Here is an 18,823-nt window from a genome sequence, read left to right on the forward strand (position 1 = left end):
GGAAGGTATGGGACAGAGAAGGCTGAGGACACAGTGAGGGCTGACACACACTTGGTTTCCATCAAGGAGCTTTGTGAGGATCCTGTGTACAAGATGTTCTATTTGTGTTCTTTTACCCACCTCTGTTTTGGGGTAGGTTTTGTTATACTCATTCAGTTCTTCAGCCAATAGGTTCTATTCACAGGTTGCACTGATTATATTCCCATGCTGACTTGGCTCGAGCTGTTCTGGGGGAGTGTCTCTGCTGGTTGTGAAGCAGGCAATATGGGATTATGGATGGGTCCAATTGTAACTGCAACTTGAGCTCCTGTTTCCTAACCAGGTGTCACAGATAGCCATGGTGTTCAGGTACTAGAGTCTGAGATTATCCAGTAAAACAAAGAACATCCATTAAACCAAAGAATTGCTGAAAAGCCATGGAGCAGACATGTTGAGTGAAAAAGGACTATTCATTCAATGACATGCCCAAGCAGTATTGTCACTTTTTTTTCCCTGATGTTTTCCAAGGGTGCTGGACTTCACCTGATGCTTCTACAGTGAAGCCTGCAATGCTTGGTGATGTGACACACTGAAAGCAATGTTTATGATCGTGGCAAATCTCAAAATATTTCTGAGCAGAGCTGCCAGAAAACCCTTTCATGGGCTTGTACCTGCTGTTTCTACCCCGTGGAACAGAATGAATTGAACTGTCTGAAGTGAGACAGTGTTATTTATTTACTTACTTGTCACAAAGTATAGTAACTGAGAGATAAGACAGAGATATAAAACACAAGAGGTGTGATAATTTAATACCAGGATAAAATCTCACTCATAGTAACTACTTAGAAATCAATATTTGTCCTAATGTATTTACCGCCAAGGTTGTAATTTGTAACATGAAACCAGCCAGTAAAGAGCTACTGCATTTGCATTTAGAATTTTATTGAAAAAATGTAAATCACTGGACCTAATGTGTTATTTCTTACCACAAAAACCCTGATATAAGAAATGCAGAATAAGTTCTTGAAAGAGCTCTGTGATGGGATATGCAAATTTTTTTTCATTGGTGATAAGAACCATAAAATACATATCACTCATGAACTACACTTGTGAATAGAAGCTCCATAATATTGTTAACTGAATTTTCATTTCCTAGTGCTTGTTTATAATATCCATATTCATGGACTGTAAGTACTGTACAGCAGAGATAGAATTACAGTACAGGGTGGGTTTCCAGAGCAAGCAAGGTAGGTCTGAACCATTCACTGAAATATGTTTCTATGTTTTCTTCCAAGCATGGTCTCTGATAAGATTTTTAACTCAAATGATTGCTTCTAAGAGATCAGAGAAACTTTAATATCTTTTCGATTAGGCACAATGTCTGTACAGTCACAGCTTGCTTAGATTAGCTTTTAAATAGACTTGAGCCATCAAACCATTTTATAACTCTGTCCAGTTGAAGCACATAATTTATTTTGTGTGTGGAATATTTTATACATAGAACATTTAAAAAACTCTTATGTCCTTCCTTCATCACTGTGCTTCTCCTGCAAGCAAAATTTCTGAATTTCCCTGGAAATACGATGCAAAATTGTTTTCTCAACTGTAAGCAGGTTGCTTTGCCTTGAGGTAGGTTTCCACTGGTTTTGATAAATGTGTAGAATAGAAGTTTAATGTGGCATCAAAGTAGAACCATCTCCTGGGTGAAAAGTGACAGCAGTTTTGCAGTTAAAAAAAAAAAAAAGAGTGGAAAAACCTCTCCAAAACAATTTGCAGGAAGTAATTGTAATAGACACTTCTGGTTGAAATAAGGAATATTTTAAGGAATTGCACTTAACCTGAGACCTGATCAGGACAATAAAGTTAAGAAACCCCTTAATATAAAAAATGGCCCAAAGGTTTTTGTGGCACAGGGACATGCAGGTGGCAGAGAATGAGTGTCTGGCTGCAGAGAAACAGGCAGCACGGTAAGGAAAACTAAAGAAACACAGAAAAAAAGAGCACACTTCAGAAACTATTGAATGAACACATGTATTTGTAGTTTAGTAAGATTTTGCTTTTTGGTTTTTTGTCTCTTTCCTTCCCTAACTTTGATTTAGTTGTAAATAAAATGGTTACTGCCCAGTGCTCCCAAAGGACAATTTTTGGTTTGTGTCTGGCACTAGACAAGCTGTCGGAATGGCGATCTGGGCACAGCTTGGCCAGGAAGGGATAGGATGGGGCTGATGAGCTGCCCTTGGGCAGAGGGGAACCCTCAAGGGCTTAAATCCCCCTGGGGAGAGACTCTGCTTTCCGAGAAGTTTATGGCTGGAAGAGGAGAATGCTGTTAATGCTGTGGCTACTGTGCCAGCTATGGGGGCACTGCAGGGCTCCAGCACCCAGAGTGGTGCAAAACTGAGACCACATCCAGTTCCAGTGGGGACTGGTGAGACTAATCCAGGAGACACACCTCATTGAGGTAGGAGGGGGCAGTTCTGTCCCAGGAGCAGGGGTGCTGAGGGAGGGAGGATTGCTTCCTTGGCACAATGCTCTTTATGGGAAAGTCAAAAGATATTCCAGAAAGCATATGTCTCCTGTGGGAAACAGAGCTGCTGTGCTCCTGACTGAACAGATGACACCAAGGCCTAGTATACCTAGCCTCAGGGGTATAAAACTGACTGGGAACGTGGCTGGAGGCAAACAGACGGATCCCTCAGTGATCCAGGTGACCAAAGCTTTCTTTGTTGTTCTGCAATCTCCTTAAATGGAGGATTTTGAATCTCCTGGGTATACACAAGTAATTGGTCATGGTCTCAATTCACTAATTTCCTTGGCCAATGCACTTAGGGTTCAATAGATTAGCTGGGATTCTCTATGTTTGTTCAAATCCATCCTATTGTCACTCACTCAGGGACCTGCCTGGCTTATAGGCTGGTTGAGTTTCATACTGCAGCTTTTAGACTATCTGCAGTGTGACAGGGGTGTGTGAGAAACGTTAAGTATTTAGGCAATGACACAGGTTAAACCCTGCTTAGGTTAGCCATAACCAAGCCATGCATGCAAGTGGAAGAAGAGCCTTTGTCTTTGTCTTGAGCAGGGCATCAAAGGCAAACCTTGAGGGAAATTGATTCCACGTGAGACTTTCCTGATGTCTCCTACACCAGAAATTTCCCTCCTTCCCAGGCTTATCCCTTCCTTGCAGGCCACCACTGAAAGAGGAATAGACCGGTGAAGGAAAAAGAGCTGCATTTTGAGTTGAAGCCCTTCGGATTCTAGAGTAGATGTTATACTGCTTTCCAAATTGTACAGAAATGTGTATGTATGATTGTTTATTTATTGACACAGCCTGGGTTTTCCTAGAGAAATCAAGACCAGTTGTACATTTCAAATTATTTGCTACAAAAATGTTCTAGTGTTTTTTTCTTACTGGGTACTTCAGAGCTGGCGGAAAACACAGCAGGTGCTGCTAATATTTTTCTGCCCTTGGGAAAACTTGTCACAGTTACCTGTTTATCTTGTTTATTTTGACATTTAGCTGCCTGAAACTTCTCTGTAACACAAAAGCACATGTTGGCTACAGTTGAAGGCTTACAGATTCACATATACTTCAATTGAAATCAATAACCTACAAGAAAAAAGAAAAATGTGGTTTTTGTGCACATGGAAGAAGTTTTTTTTTTATTTTATTTTATTTTTACTGAGGAAATGCCATGGAATTATTTGGGTTGGAAGCAACTATAAAGCTCATTTAATCCCAACCCTCCTGCCATGGACAGGGACATCTTCCACTGGACCAGGTTACTCAAAGCCCCATCCAACCTGTCCTTGAATACTTCCAGGGATGGGGCAACCACAACCTCTCTGGATAATCTGTGCCAGGGTTTTGCCACCCTCAAAGGGAAGAATTTCTTCCTTATATCTAATCTAAGCCTGTCCTCTATCAGTTTGAATCTATTATTCCTTGTCCTATCATCCTATGCCCTTTTAAAAATCCCCCTTCAGCTCTCTTACGGCTCCTTTAAGTACTGGAAAGTGCTATAAGATCTCCCTGGACACCCTTTTTCCCTATTTCCATCCGGGAATGCAGGGGTTTGCACTTGTGCATCAGTGACTGGAAAGTGTAAAATGAGCTTTGATTTAGTTGCCATGCACAAGATTTTCCTTTGCTTTTTCAACAGGCAATGGAAGCCTCAGTTTATTTTTGCCATGTTCTTAGAACTGTGCAGAAAAATAATTAGGAGGTTGGTAATACAGACACTGAAGGGTTTCTGTGCTCAGCATGAGCACAGACCAGTCCTGCTGGCTGGTCTGCTTGAGTCCTGCTCTGCAGTGGGAACTGGTGCTGCTCACTGCCTTTTAATAGCTCAAAAGTGGGGATGCTTCTCCCCTGCTGATCTCACCTGAGGGCTGGAGAGAGACTGTGGGTCCTTGGGCCGACAGAATGTGCCATTTCAGATGCCAGAGCTTTCCCTTGCTCTGTTTTCTGATGCTGAACTTTTGAAAAACAAGGCACTTCAGTAACTATAAAGGGACTGTAAAGAATTAGTGTTTTGGGGATTTTTTGGTTTAGTGAATTATGTCACTGTCTTGTAGTGATTACTAAATATTTTAATGATATGTCTGGTGGAATTTATTCTTGTTTTGGCAGGGCCATTAGGATTATAAAGAGCTCAGCAAGGAAGAGTAAATTACAATTGAGTTCAGAAGTGCTTGGATCTTTTAAGTCCATAGTTGCTGTAAGTTTTTACAAGGATGTGTAAGAAGAGCTAGATAACTTTGTATGCAAGGCTATTTGTAAGACATACTGCACATCAAACACTGACTTAAGCTGCAGCTCCTTTATATGATCAGTGTGCAAAGGCTCCTTTTCCCAACCTCTGTTCTCATATTTTTAGTTAGCAGATAGCATTGACTTTTGGTTTCCTGGGTTTTGTGTCAGCTTGAAGAGTGGATGCTGCCTAGTGGTTGAAGCAGGAGACTGAGTGGAGGTGACAAGTCAGGACGTCTTGCATCTGTTCTTGCTTCTTTCTGCTTGTTTTGCAACCTTGAACTGAAGTGTGTTTTACCTTTGGTTCTGAGATGTAGTTAATTACATTGCAAAACACTGACCATGAAACGATTAAGTTATCAAAGGGAACTGCACAATGATTAAGCCTTAATTTGCTTTGTGATTTCTTTGTTTCTCCTTAAGCCTGCTGAAGCAGGACCTTTGAAGCAAAAATCAACGAAGTTTTTAGTAGTGTAGAGGACTGAGTAAGTCAGCTGACAAGACTTTGTAAAGCCCATGGTTTCATATTGGCCTGGGGCAAAACCCAGGGCCTGGGTTCTGTGTAACAGGTGGTCACACTGCTGCAGTCCCCTGATTTATTTTTTCTTTTTTTTTTTTTTTTTTTTTTTTTTTTTAATTTTTCTGTAACAGAACAACCATCGTGAGAACAGTCGAAAACAGTGGAGGAAAGATCAGATCTGCAGGCTATGATTTGCTTAGATGTGCAATTATCTGCAACATATTAGAGTCCAGCCAAGCTCATTTATAATTTCCCTCATGGTATTTGTGGAGTTGTTTCAATGCAGTTGTAGGACTGATTTTATTTTGGTTTATTTGGAGTTCATACTGTCTAATTCTAGTGTCTGCAGGTGTTGTGATAACTGAAATGAACCAGTTTTCTTGGTAAAAATAATGAGAGACAATGAAACATCAGACTTGCTGCAATATTCTTTGGCCATAGTGAGTAATTCTCCCTCTGGTGTTGGGTCATGCATATGTATTTGTGGATAAACTCCTCCTGTGAGTGTATTAGGAAGGAAACAGTAGGACTTTTTCTTTGTTTCCCAGCAGAGTGAACAAGACTAATTTCACTGAAAGCTGTAGTTATGCTCATGTAACATTAGTGTAGGAGGAGAACTGGGCCTAACACAGAATGATTTGGATTTATCAGTTAGAAATTAGGACTGTTGGAGGTTAAAGTGGCAATAAAAAATGAAAGTGAGAAGTGATTTAATGATAAAAGTATTAATAGATATTTTTAAAAAATTGGAGATTGCTCCAGCAAATTAACAGGCAAAATTGGTATGCAAAATTAACAATATCCATGATCTTTGCAAGGGGGCAAAATGTACCATGTTCAACTGGGATTTAGTGGAGTTGGCAGGCAAAAGCCCTTTTAAAAAGCAGTGTAGGAGTTATAGTCTGTGAGACGGGGGGTCACTATGTCCCACTACACCAATTCCGTCTGGTATTAAGAAATTACTTCTGTGCTCTACAAAACTACATTGTGTCTGTATTGAATATTTTTAAATGTAATGGAAGACTGTATTTGGAGAGAGAAATCAGAGATACTACATTTATACACATACACACACACATAAACAAGCACAGGTAGTATTGTTACTGCTAGAGTCTCTCAATTTGTGGAAAAATAGCAGTGGCTGTGTGCACTAGTGAGAGATATATTCATGTAGAAAATGTATATTTTAAGCTACAGTGAAGGCCTGTCAAAACTGAGGCATAATAGCTTGCGTTCTCAACAAGAATATCTCATCACTTAGGTTAGAACCATTTAGCTTGGAAAAGACCTTTAAGAACACCAAGTCCAACCAAGCTCTCCTGAGTCCAGCACTAATCCCCAAGTGCCACAGCTGTGTGTCCTTTAAATCCCTCGAGGGATGGTGACTCCACCACTTCCCTGTTCCAGTGCTTGACAGCCCTTCCAGTAAAGGAATTTCTCCTAATACCCAATCTAAACATTCCCTGGAGTATCCTGAGGCCATTTCCTCTTTTGTGGCTTGTTACCTGGGAAAAGAGACTGACACCCATCTGGCTACAACCTCCTTTCAGGCAGTTGTAGAGAGTGATAAGATCCCCCTTTAGCCTCTTCTTCTCCAGGCCAAACACCCTCAGCTTCTCCTATCAGACTTGTGCTCCAGCCTCTTCCCCATCTCCATTCACCGGAAATGCTCCAGCCCCTTCTTGTCATTAGGGGCTCAAAACTGAAAAGAGGATTCAAGATGTGGCCTTACCGGTGCCCAGCACAGGTGGATGGTCACAGCCCTGGTCCTGTTGCCACACAATTGCTGGTACAGGTGAGGTGCCATTGGCTTTCTTGGCCACGTGTGCACATCTGGCTCCTGTTCAGCTGCTCTCTACCAGCACTCCCAGGTCCTTTCCCTCTGGGCACCTTCCAGCCCCTCTGCCCTGACCCTGGAGCACTGCAGGGGGTTGTTGTGTGTGTAGAATCTGACCTTTTGCCTTGTCACAATTCCCTTACGAGATGGCCTTGGCCCATTAATCCAGCCTGTCCAGATGCCTCTGCAGAGCCTTTCAGCCCTCCCAGCCAGCTTGGTGTCATATGCAAACTGGCTGAGTGTGCTCCTGATCCCCTCATCCAGATAATTGATAAAGGTAATAAACAGGACTGGCCCAAACAGATTTTGTCACAATTAGCTGTAAAATTGCATCCACTACTTTGGTTTGACAGTTAGACTGAGTTTCTACTGCTTCTAAGTCACTTGGGTTGGATTTTATGTAGATGGGATGAGATGCGTGAGGGGTAAATGCTTTGCAGACAATTTCACAGTTGATGTGAATTTAGATATTCAATTATATTATCTGCTGTGTTTCATTATTCAAAAAGATACCCAGAACATTTATAACCATCCTTTTCTAAATAATTTAACTGATTTTAGGACTGTTGTTGGCTGTGTGAAATTCCACCTAAGTGCTCATCCCTGGGCCAGCTTCAGGTGAGCAGCTTGTGCAGTGATATCTTGACCCTTTGCCAGTGCCTTAAATACCTATTTCCTGCCCTGTCACTGGGGCACGTGTGACTTCAGTGCCCAAATACAGCTCTAAAATTATACATGGAGTTAGGCAGGAATACTGAAAAATATAAGCCTGAATTAAGAGCACCTCAGCACTGGACTAATCTGGCCATGGGGATCTTTGAGCACTTGCCTGGCTCCCACTGCACTGCCTTTGTGCAGTGCCTTTATCTAGGTGAGATATCAGAATATTATTATGTCAGTAAAGAATTACTGTGGTGGTATTTATTTTTGTAAAGGGAAATGCGATCACTTCTTCATTTGACTTATTTCTAATTAGCTGGTTAAATCAGGTGAAATGAAGGTATTGTATTTTAGGCCTCCTGTTCTGTTAACAGTGTGGAAGGTATGAGTCAAAAGGGAAAGGTAACATCAGTAAAGTCTGCAAAAAGGATGTTACACAGTGATTACTCTGAGGACTCCCTGGTCACAAAATTTATGTGCTCAGTCAGACCAGAGCTCTGCAGTCACTTGTGCCAGTGGGATGCAATTCTGTCACAGAGTCCTTCGCACTGCACAGCAGTGCTTGGGAAAGTCTGTGGAAGAGGCTTTGGCAGCCAGCCAACCCCTGGTCAGCTCTCTCCGGATGTTTATTTTTGGTTATTTTCTTGTTGGAATAAAATGTGCTTGGGAGTCTAGTAATAGGAAAGGGGGCTAAGGAGTCTGACAGAAAGACTGAAACACAGCAGGATTACTGCTCCTGTCTTTCCTTGTTTCTACATCTGTTCCAGGCCACTTGCAGATTGAGGAGATGCCTAGAGCATCTCTGACCAGGTGGCCCACTGTTGTAGGACTCAGCAAAGCTGAGTGCAGGAAAAGCTATAAAATACCAAGCAGGTATTAGCAGTGATGAAATGAAAAAATTTGTTTATTGATTACTTTTTAAGGTGAATCAATCCTAAAAAGAAGAGCCAAAAAGACTCTTTTTATTATAACATTATTAAGACTTAACTTGGGCAAACTGCCATTATAGCAATTGTTGTACTTCGGTGTACTTTGGTGTATTGAGGCTGCCTATGAGAGGGTGAAAGCATTTGTTATTTCCTCTACTACCCTACTCTACTCTATCTATAAATTAGATGTCTTGTAACATTTGGTAAGGCTAGATTTTCAGAGAAATCAGAAGCTCAATTATTAATGTCCTATATTAACATTAATATTTCATGATTAAGAAGAGGCATTTATGTGAGCCTGGTGAGATTTTTAAGCATCCTTTATTTTATGTTGCATTTAGGGAAAAACTTTAACTCTGGAAACAGACCAATAGATTGATGCACGGACTTAATTCATGTGAAGTTATTCTGCTCAGCTGGAGATTTAAAACAAGATGATGGGGCCATGCTGTGCTTGATCCTCACCCTGGTGCAGATTGCTCTTGTGGCTATGGCATGGGACACAGAGTTCTTGAGAGATAATGGGAAGTTTTGCTGTTAACATGTTGGGATGCTGGAGCAGGCCTCATCCTGGGTGATGTCAACTCAGCACCTCAGTTTTGAGGATTTTGTGCACACAGCTACAAATTATGTAGGTGCCCAGAGAGATGCTTCACTAAAGTACAGGTCACAGAGCCCAGCGGTCTTACTCCGACTTGCCTTGTTGTTCATCTTTGGGCTCTAACCTTAGAGAGTCATAGGCTGTCACATTTGTTCCCATCTGAAAAGTGAGATGGAATTTGTTGCTCTGCTCATGTAAAAAGATGTTCAGACCCATCTTGGGTCTCCTGTGTTTAAATTAATAACCCTGAACTTGAATTTGAGTATCTTCTGTGAGGAGAGATTTAAATACCTGGAGTAGCCTGAAACAGTAGCCTTGGTGAACACCATAAACAAGTTTAGATGAAAGGAAAGACCATTTCAGAAAACCCAGGGGAAATAAAACCTGGTGATTTCTACAGGGGCAAGGTTTCTGGAGGCAGTCAGAAAGCTTTCACTGCATGTAGCTGTTTTGAGGTTGGATTCTTTCCCAATAGCTTTGGGAACTCTCATGGCAAAGCCACAGCTACACACTAGAGGAGAATAAAGGCTTGAGACCATGCTGCAGAGATTCCGAAGACGTCTTTATTTCTTTGAAGGGTTCTGCTAACAAAAGTCCCATTACATGATATAACAAAGGGTTTTTATAACTTTCTAGAGGATTGAAATCCTAACGAATAAAAACTACAAAATTACTAACTAACCAATTACCTTAAAATTCTAAGTAAGAAAAAGACCAATCACCTAATAACTTTAAGAACCAATAGAAATCCTAAGAGATAACATAAGTTTTGATAAGGAGAAGGGAGCATGCTTTAAAGAATTTCTTTGTTTAAGGAATCAGGTCCCAGGGGCCCTGTTTGGGGGAAGTAACATCTTCTACAACTGCAGGACTTTTTTTGGTATTTTGTCCATGCAATGAGCATGTCTTCCCTCTGGCAAGCCTTGGTCTTACCACAGTGACATATTGAGGGGAGAGCTTGTGACACAAGAAGGAGATGAACCAAAACACTTGGTCTCTTCCAGTGAAACATTCCAGCATTTTTATTATTGTAAATCTTTCCCTTTTTAGAGTCTTGTCTGCACTCTTCTCCCTGTTATATTAAGGAAAAAACTCACCAACTGCTTTTTGGCTAATCTGATTATGATCAAGTCACTGCCATTCAAAAAACAAAACAACAAACAACAACAACAAAAAAGAACCCCAAACAAATCCTCTTTTTGAAATCTTCCTTTTGTGGCATGGCTCAGCTTTGATTTTGATGTTTATTAGAGCAGCAGAGTTCACACTGCTGTTAATCAGAGGCCAATTGCTACTTCAGTACAAAGCTTGATTCCTAAGAGTCTCATAACTTGCCTGTACAACAAATAAATAGCTGTTGTCCTGCAAAACTTTGGTATTGTCTTAAAAGTATTCATGCTTTTTCCTCCCTTTTCCTCTCTGTTAACCCACCCCTTCCTACCACCAAGGTTTCCTGTGGGTGATTAGGGATAGGTGATCGGAAGATATTGCGTCGTACGGGCAGACAGAACCCCTCTCCTCAGCAGTTACAGTTACTTGAACCCCCTTTGTTAGCCAGCAACACACAGTTTATGATGTAAGCAGAAGGAAGTGATGCAGTAAACCCAAGTTATATATAACCCCATGCAACTTATTAATAAATGCCATTTTGCCATCCACCATATTGGTGACTGTGAGCTTATGGCCCAAGCGGCCAGGGGTCGGCTGCCGTGCTATTCCTGAACCAAGTCGCCACGCCTCGGCGAAGGCAATAATTTCGCCAATATTCTTGTTCAAATTCAAGCACACTTCAAGCAAGCAGTTGATGTTGGCAAAAATAATGTACAAGAGGTCACCATGGTCATGAGTCCTGTCTGTGTCCCCACCACTCACAACTGCATCCAGCTATGTTACACAAACTATCATAGGCAGAACAATATCAACTCTAACCCTTTCCAGCTCCTAGAAGGCTGTTCTAGTGATTCTTCTAATTCCCAGTGAAACTTGTCTGCATGTCAGTGTTCAGGGGTTTTTGCACTGTTCTTCATCTTACCTAGCTTTTCCCATTCTTCAGTGTGGTTGTCTTGCTGCTGAATTTCAATAAAGTTATTATGTCCATCCTTACTCATGACTTGGTTAATGCTGGCAGGTTCTGTTTCCAGGTCAGGTAATGCCAGAAGTACAAAACTGGAGAAATGAAGCTCTTGTGCTCTGCCTCCCTGTGCTGTGGGAAGCCTTGCTTGGAATAGCGTCTTTTCCTGCTTTGAGAACAGGTGAGGGAACAAAGGGGAATACACACAACTGAAAATGTTTCTGCTGTTTCTGCTGTGTTGAGCTGTCCTGTGCACATTTCACTCAGTTTTAAAAGCATCAGTGTCATCTAAACAATTTATGGCTAGTGGAAAAACAATTCAAACTTGAATATTGCTCTAGGACTAATAATGGTTCCTATCTTTTTGGGCACCTTCCTGCTCTAAGAGCTGAAGGCTTCTCAAAGGATTGGAGAAGAACCTCCCAGTATGCTTTGACTGAATTTTCAGTGATACTCCTCAATGCTCTACATTATTCATGCTTCTAACACTCAAGTGTCACAGTCCTGGTTTGAAAAGACAGGCGTGTGCTAGGGAAGAGCAGGGCTTTCTCCTGAAATGGAGCTAATAAATCCTTCCTTCTGAATTATATAATTTTGGAATTAAGGAGCTCTCAGGCAAAGATATGGGGATAGGAATAACAGTTCTTTACTAGGACATCTAATGTAATAAATGTTATGATGTAATTTGTGTTAGTTTGTAAATTAGTGTGAAATAAATAATGTTTGTATGAATAAAATAATAAAGAAACTTGAAAACCAAAAGCTGCAGAGGCAGGAACAGGGATTGCTTCATCGCAACACTGTAACTGCCAACAAAAGCTGAAGAGCTCAGATTAGCAAATTAATAGACGTAGCCTCAAAGGAGATAGCCCATTCAAAAACTGTCCAGGAAACACCCAAGCGATGAACGCCCGACAAGTATCGATGATTAAGATAACCTGAGCCATCAGGAAAACTACAACTCAATGCCTGCTTCCCTTAAGCCAAGATCTGCATTCACCAAAATTCATCGTTTCTCAGACATGGTTTTGTCCAGCCCAACGCAGAGAAAGAAAACTACATGAATATGCAAAACAACGAAAAGAAAGAGAGACCTCTGCTCCAGGCTAGGAAAAACTGTATAAAAACTGGACTGACCAAGGCAGCTTTGTGAACATTGGGGGATCCGATGCGCTAAAGATCGGATCAGAGCGTGTTCACCTGACACCGATCCCGGGCTCGGCATTGTCCTTTGCGATTGTGGCTATCGAGGACGGTATTTCGGTCGCAAAATAAATTATCGCTCATTTTGATTATATTTAATTCGGCTGAATCTCTTTATTATCTATAACATCTAACAAGACAAGCAAAAACAACAACTATGAAATTAACACCCAACAGTTGCAGTCCTTCTCGGCCGCAGTCACCCTTCCCTGTTCTGCAGTCACCAGTGCTGGGCAGGGGCAGGTCCCGCACGGCTGCAAGGGCACCGGGGGTGCTGCGGAGGTGTCCCAGGAGGGAAAGGCATGGAGGAGAGACTTCATTTACAGCGTTGGTCCCGGTGCTGTAAGAGGACTCTTGAAGAGAACAAGTGCGGGGTCTAACAACAGAAGAGGCAGCTCCCGACGTTGGGATGGTGGGGGCAAGGTTTTCCAGCAGCCTTCCTCCTCCCAAAGCCAACAACGACACAGTGCCAACAACTGCCTACCAGCCTCCTTTTACCTGCTTCTGCTCTCATGGTGTACCCCCATGCCCCCTGCCCTCTCTTTTCGAGAGAAAATTCGAAAAAAAGAAACAGGTAGTAAAAGAAACAGGGAGTCTCTCCCTTTCCCTGTCACTAGCCATCAGTGCTAGAGCCTAGCAATCAGTTCTTCTTAGCATGTCATTGGGAAAAATTCCACAGAGCAAAAAGAAAAAAAAAACCAACCCCCAACAGTCAGAAACGGCACTAAACATTAAACAGAATCATTGGAATGTGCATACAAGTTTTCCCTGGTTGCACATTTCATCTGTAAATTTAGTTAGGTTAGGTGCTTCAAAAAAAAGGAAAAGAGTTGTTCTGTCAGTCTGCTTCAGACTCAATTGAAATGTCTAATAAGTCAAATACATTTTTAAAAAATTATGCTTATTTCTGCTGATGTCTCTCGGGTTATATTTGTATACAATACTGACTGACTATAGCAGAGCACTCTGGAGAATCTATACTTTTTTGTCAATTTTCTATTCATTAGCTGCTGCTGCTAACAACACTTCCTTCACATCTTTATCTTGAGTCACTGCACTCTATTTCTATAAATAGAGATTGATTATTGATGTGTTCTTGCAGCAATATCCAGTATCATTAGGCTTGAACTTAGCTACCAGTCTTGGTCTGAGTTCCATTGCTAGCATTAATTGATGTCAGTTTTAATTTTGTGAATCCTCGACTATTTGGATGTGTCTGTATATATACAAATATAAAGAATGCCTGTCTAAAACATCATGTTGCTGATGTTTGTGGGAAGCACTGGGATCTCCTGTGAAGCATCTTAATTAGTTTTTCTTTCATGCTGACATTCTAAATTCTAGGCTTGAGTTATGTATCAGATTTTTCTCCCTTGTTTGTCAAAACAGAGCAACTTCTTTAGAGCAGAACATAATGCAAATACTATTTAAAACTGACAAGTCAAATTGATGTCACCTATTTTATGCGTAAGAAAAAGGTGACTAACAAAAATCTATTTTGCCCTTGTTGAAGTTGACTGAAACATGATTACTGAAATCTATGAGCTTAGAATGAAGCTCCATAGCATAGAATGTAGTTCTGCTTTTGTTTTTTCTTGAGTCAGGATCAGCTGTCCATGAGTTGAGAGAGCCGAGCTATTGCCCATGGGGCAGGACAGCAATCCCAGCTCCCAGCTTGCTCTCAAAGCTGCTGTGTTCCACTCAACAGCTGGCTTGGTGCTTTCTGCTGGCAGATGGGCTTTGGCCAGATGTGATCCCAGAAGCAGATTCTCTATAAAAGCAGATGTGAGTGTGGAGACTCGTAGTCATCCGCCCTGTCTCTCCAAAGCGCCCTAGAGATTGCTGAGAATGAGCTCCTTGGCTCGACCCTGGCAGTTTGTGTTGTGCAGGAGGCTGGTCCATGCCAACATAAGGCAGAGTGGTGAAAGCAGCCTCATTCAGCTGCTGTTTGTCAGAGGGATAGGACAGGTGCTGCCCACAGAGAACTGGCTATAGTCACAGATGACAAGACCGTGGGAGCCCTCTTTGTGTAGCAGGGAATTTGGATGGCTGATAATTACTTCTTTCTCTCCCTCCCTGGGAGGCAGATGATGTTACAGCCACTAATTATCATGAAAAATTAAGGAGTTTTTTGGTTTAGATCTGGTTTTCTTCCAACACAGAGTGATGCATCATTTCCAGTGCATCCTGGTGCTGTGCTGATGGTGTTTTGCTGCTGAATAGCCCAATAAGAAGTAAATACTCACACTTATTTGGTGAGGTGCATTTTCTTGATGGTGAGATGTATAGATGCAAACAACAAAAAATATCTCCTGTGTGGATAGACATCCACTAGGGTTCAGTGCAACCATAATATGCATAAACCTTTATAAAAATGGAGATATATTAGATATACTCTCATCATGTCTTAAAATTGACTAAAATAACATTCATGGTATGATGATCAGTACCTTGCATTCCCTTTCAGTCTGTATGCATCTGCTAATGATAGCTGCTATTTATATGCTTTTTTCCCCCCCATGTCTTGTGAAGATTCTTCTTCAACACTGCTCTCCAAAAGCCTTCTTTCCAATGACCTTCTTTCTTCATTGTTCTTTCAGATGGCCTTACTCTTTTAACCAGCCCTGGGACCCATCAATCTGTCAGTTCAGCTTCCCTGCTCAGCAAGTAGCTGAGTTCTGGAACTGTTCTTAGGTTAGTGAGTTTTTTTCTTATTCTACTCCCATCCCTGTTTGCTTGGGGAGGTAAATACTACTGGGAAAGAAAGCCATTGCCTCCAAATCAAATCCTGTTTTTTCACTGGAATCATGGAAATACCCAGGAAATACCCATTTTTCACGTTTGCCTTTTTTATGGCTTAAAAGAAACCCACCACCCCTTTTTCCTCATGAACTCTTGTACGTTATTGTGCTGGTTGGAATGGGTTGGCTGGCTGTAGCTTGAGAATGAATTTCAGACAAATACCTGAGTATCTTTTCAACTAGAATTTGTACTTCGTGTCAAACTTGTAGATTAAAACTCTTGTAAAGAAGCTTTCCAGAGCTGCTCTTGCTGAGAGCTGTCTTGGTGCTATCTGCTGGCAGATGGGCTTTGGCCAACAAAACACTTGAGAGAGGCTCCATGAAAGCTTCTCCAGGGAAGCAGACTGGTGTAATCCATTTCCATGGATGAGACTCAGAGGACAATAAGGAGGCAATGTGCTGAAGGCAAATAATGGTTCCCATTCTTTTGATGTCTGGACTTCTGTAGGGTGAATGGAGTACCTGTGTTTTTCTGATGAGAAATGAAGACCACATGCAGGGCTGAGATGGTGCCAATTGCAGTTTCTAGAGTTTAGGTCTGGAACATGAAATGAGCTGCAGTGAGGCAGGTGGAAAATCAGATGTCTCGAAAGACAAAGTGGTGATCAGTAACCTGAGTAGAGTGAGAACATGGGAGATATTGGGGACACTGTGATCTGCAACCCTCTTTCTGTGGAAGGCAACCACCCATTCTGGAGTTCAGGAGAATCTCTCTGCCTGGGACATGAGGCCTGTCTGGCTGTGCAGCAGGCTTGACTGCTGCCACCCAGCTCAGATCCAACACTTGCTGCTCTTCCCACCACCTAAGCTACCTGAGTGTGACACTATTAGGGCTGTGAAAAAGCAGATGTGAAGTACCTGATGTCAGCCAGCATGAATCCACATCTTGCCTCTTGAGATGCAGCAATGAAATTCAGGAAGAGGTAGGTAGGTGTTTAATAACACCTCCTTTAGAGCATGGCTATGATGCTGCAACGGAGCTTCATGGGGTAAGGTATGGTGGTAAGAGGCACTGGAGTGCAGGAGAAAGAGCAAATGGCTCTGAGCAGATTGGTGGGTGTGTAAGAGCCTTCCCCATGGTTTGTGTTCATAGCAGACAAACTGCCCCTGCAGCAGCAGCAGAAAGGAATACTGAATACAAAGCTAAGGAGAAAAAAAACCATCTACTGCAAATGCAGTCCTTTGTGACCTAAATGTGACCTTTAGGGAGCTGATATGCTCCTAAGTGAAGGCCCATGTGACTTGGACCCATCTCCAGGGAATCACAGCAGTACAAGTATACTGGACTTTATGCCACTGATCACCAAAGGACTGGTGACATCCACTGTAATAACTGGTAAAGACCTGATCCTTATTTACTGGAATAAGGTGACAGTGAAGTCATGATTCTTTATATTTTTGAAATAGGTGAGCACAGAGGTGCAGGAGTTGTCTGGGCACTTCCAACTTCCCATCCATATTTTCCCAGTTTCAGCAATCAAAAATAAAAGCTTTTCATTGGTTGTAGTTATCAGTGTGATGTGAGCCTGTATTACTCTAAAAATAGCACATTAAAACCAACAGGCAAAAAACCTGTTTTAAGAGTGAAATCTCAGGTGAAGTTATTGTGACAAAAACTCCATCTTTTCAGCACCATCTGGGTTGGGGCTGGGTAGGAACAAGATGCCCACACATGACACAGGGCTGCACTCTCTGGCCCGAGCAAGAGAGTGATGAGTGGAGCTGTTGGCAAGGAGAGTCATAGGACTGATGGAGAGAGATGTTGCTGTGTCAGAGGCAGGGCAGGCTGGGCTTTGGCTGCTTTCCCCACAAGTCCCTCCTCACAGCCTCCAGCCCAACCATAGCCTATGGGGAGCTGAATGCTTTTGCACCACAAACATATAATGGGAAGCCTGGATGTTATCACAGCAATGGCTTGGCCACTGCAGATTGCTGTGAGCCCTAAGCTCTCCCCAGGGCTGTGGCATTTTCTGGAGAATAACTGGGTAAATTACTTGGCAGGGAGAAGGGACGTCTAGTGCAAAGAGAGCTTCATATCAGAGCATAGGCTGCCATGGCCCAGGTGCCTTTAGTTCCCCAAGTGTGGGACCTAGTGCCTGTTTTATCTCGAGATATTTTTTTTCCAGTACCTTAGCCCATTGTGGTACTGCAATCCAGTTGACAATTCACACTGGGATCCAGATAGATATGTCTGAAGCTTCACTTACTGAGTGCTTTATTCTGAATGAGTCCTGGCATCCAGCCCATGTGCTGTAACTTGGCCAGTTAACAGCATGCTCAATGTGTGTGAGCTGGCTAGTTTAAGCCTCAGCAAAAGCAACTGGAAGATGTTCCTAAGACATACATAGGAGAAACTGTCCTTTTCCCATGGAATTGCAGATAAGAGTGTTCTTCTTTGGCTCAGCTTCCCAAAATATGAACTTTTGAAATGTTGTCATTGCTGATCTCAAGGTCATTTTTGAGTAGCTCAGCCCATCTATTGTCAGCCCTCCATATTTGCAAAGTAGTACCGGCACCTTGATGAAGATCAATTATAAATTTTCGGATTCTCTCCTAACACTGCTTGCTGCCTTTCTTGATCACTCATGTTTTACCTGGCAGAAACCTTCAGCTTTCTTTCCTTAACAGCTCAAGTAATGTTCAAAGTAGAATATTGTTAATAACAACACCAGGGATATATTTTTCTGAAGGCAGATATTGAAAACTCAGAATAGAAGACACAAGCAGAAACCAGCAATATTGGAATCTAAACTCTGCCATCAGTTTAAATTATGGCTTTATTGCTGATTATCTCTCAGCATGGTCAAATGGGGGGTCCCAGAGGGTGGTTTTACTTTTACTCAAGGTGGAGTAAGGGACAGATTTGTGTGGAAATGGAGAGCTTAAACCTTTTATACTGATTCATACATTTTTCTTTGAAATGAGAGACATTTAATATCTTATTTTTGCTCATGTGTACAAGTGATACACTGGTGAAATCCAACTTTAGTCCAGTAAACTGAGAGAGCTTCTTTAGCAATCACTGTTGGCAGCTGAGGCCTTCAGTGAACTACAGCAGAAGCTGTTGTAGTCTAAGAAACAGTACCTTAAGCTGTTCAGCACCTGGGAGCTCCTTCCATGAGGTCTCTGGTCAGCCGAGAAATCCTGATGACTTGACCTCAGTATGGTTTTTAAAGACTTCTGGATCAGGATCAAGGGTGGGTGTTGTTTTGCCCTCAAAATGCCTGAATTACGTCAATGACTTGGATTTAGTTTAAAACTTCGGAAGGAAATAGAGCAGTAGCAAGGGGGAAGGCAGCTGAAAAATAAGGATATGGCTCAGGGTCAGAGAGATGTAGAAATAACATAATATTTTTGAGATTACTATTAATGCTAGAAAGCTGTGTCTAAATGAGGCCTACATTGACCCCAGTTAATTAGTGTCACATTGCATATTGCAGCTGGTCTAAAAGCTGCAGCCTGAAACTCAACAAGC

This window comes from Oenanthe melanoleuca, chromosome 4A, assembly GCF_029582105.1.
Source record: "Oenanthe melanoleuca isolate GR-GAL-2019-014 chromosome 4A, OMel1.0, whole genome shotgun sequence".
NCBI classification, from domain to species: domain Eukaryota; kingdom Metazoa; phylum Chordata; class Aves; order Passeriformes; family Muscicapidae; genus Oenanthe; species Oenanthe melanoleuca.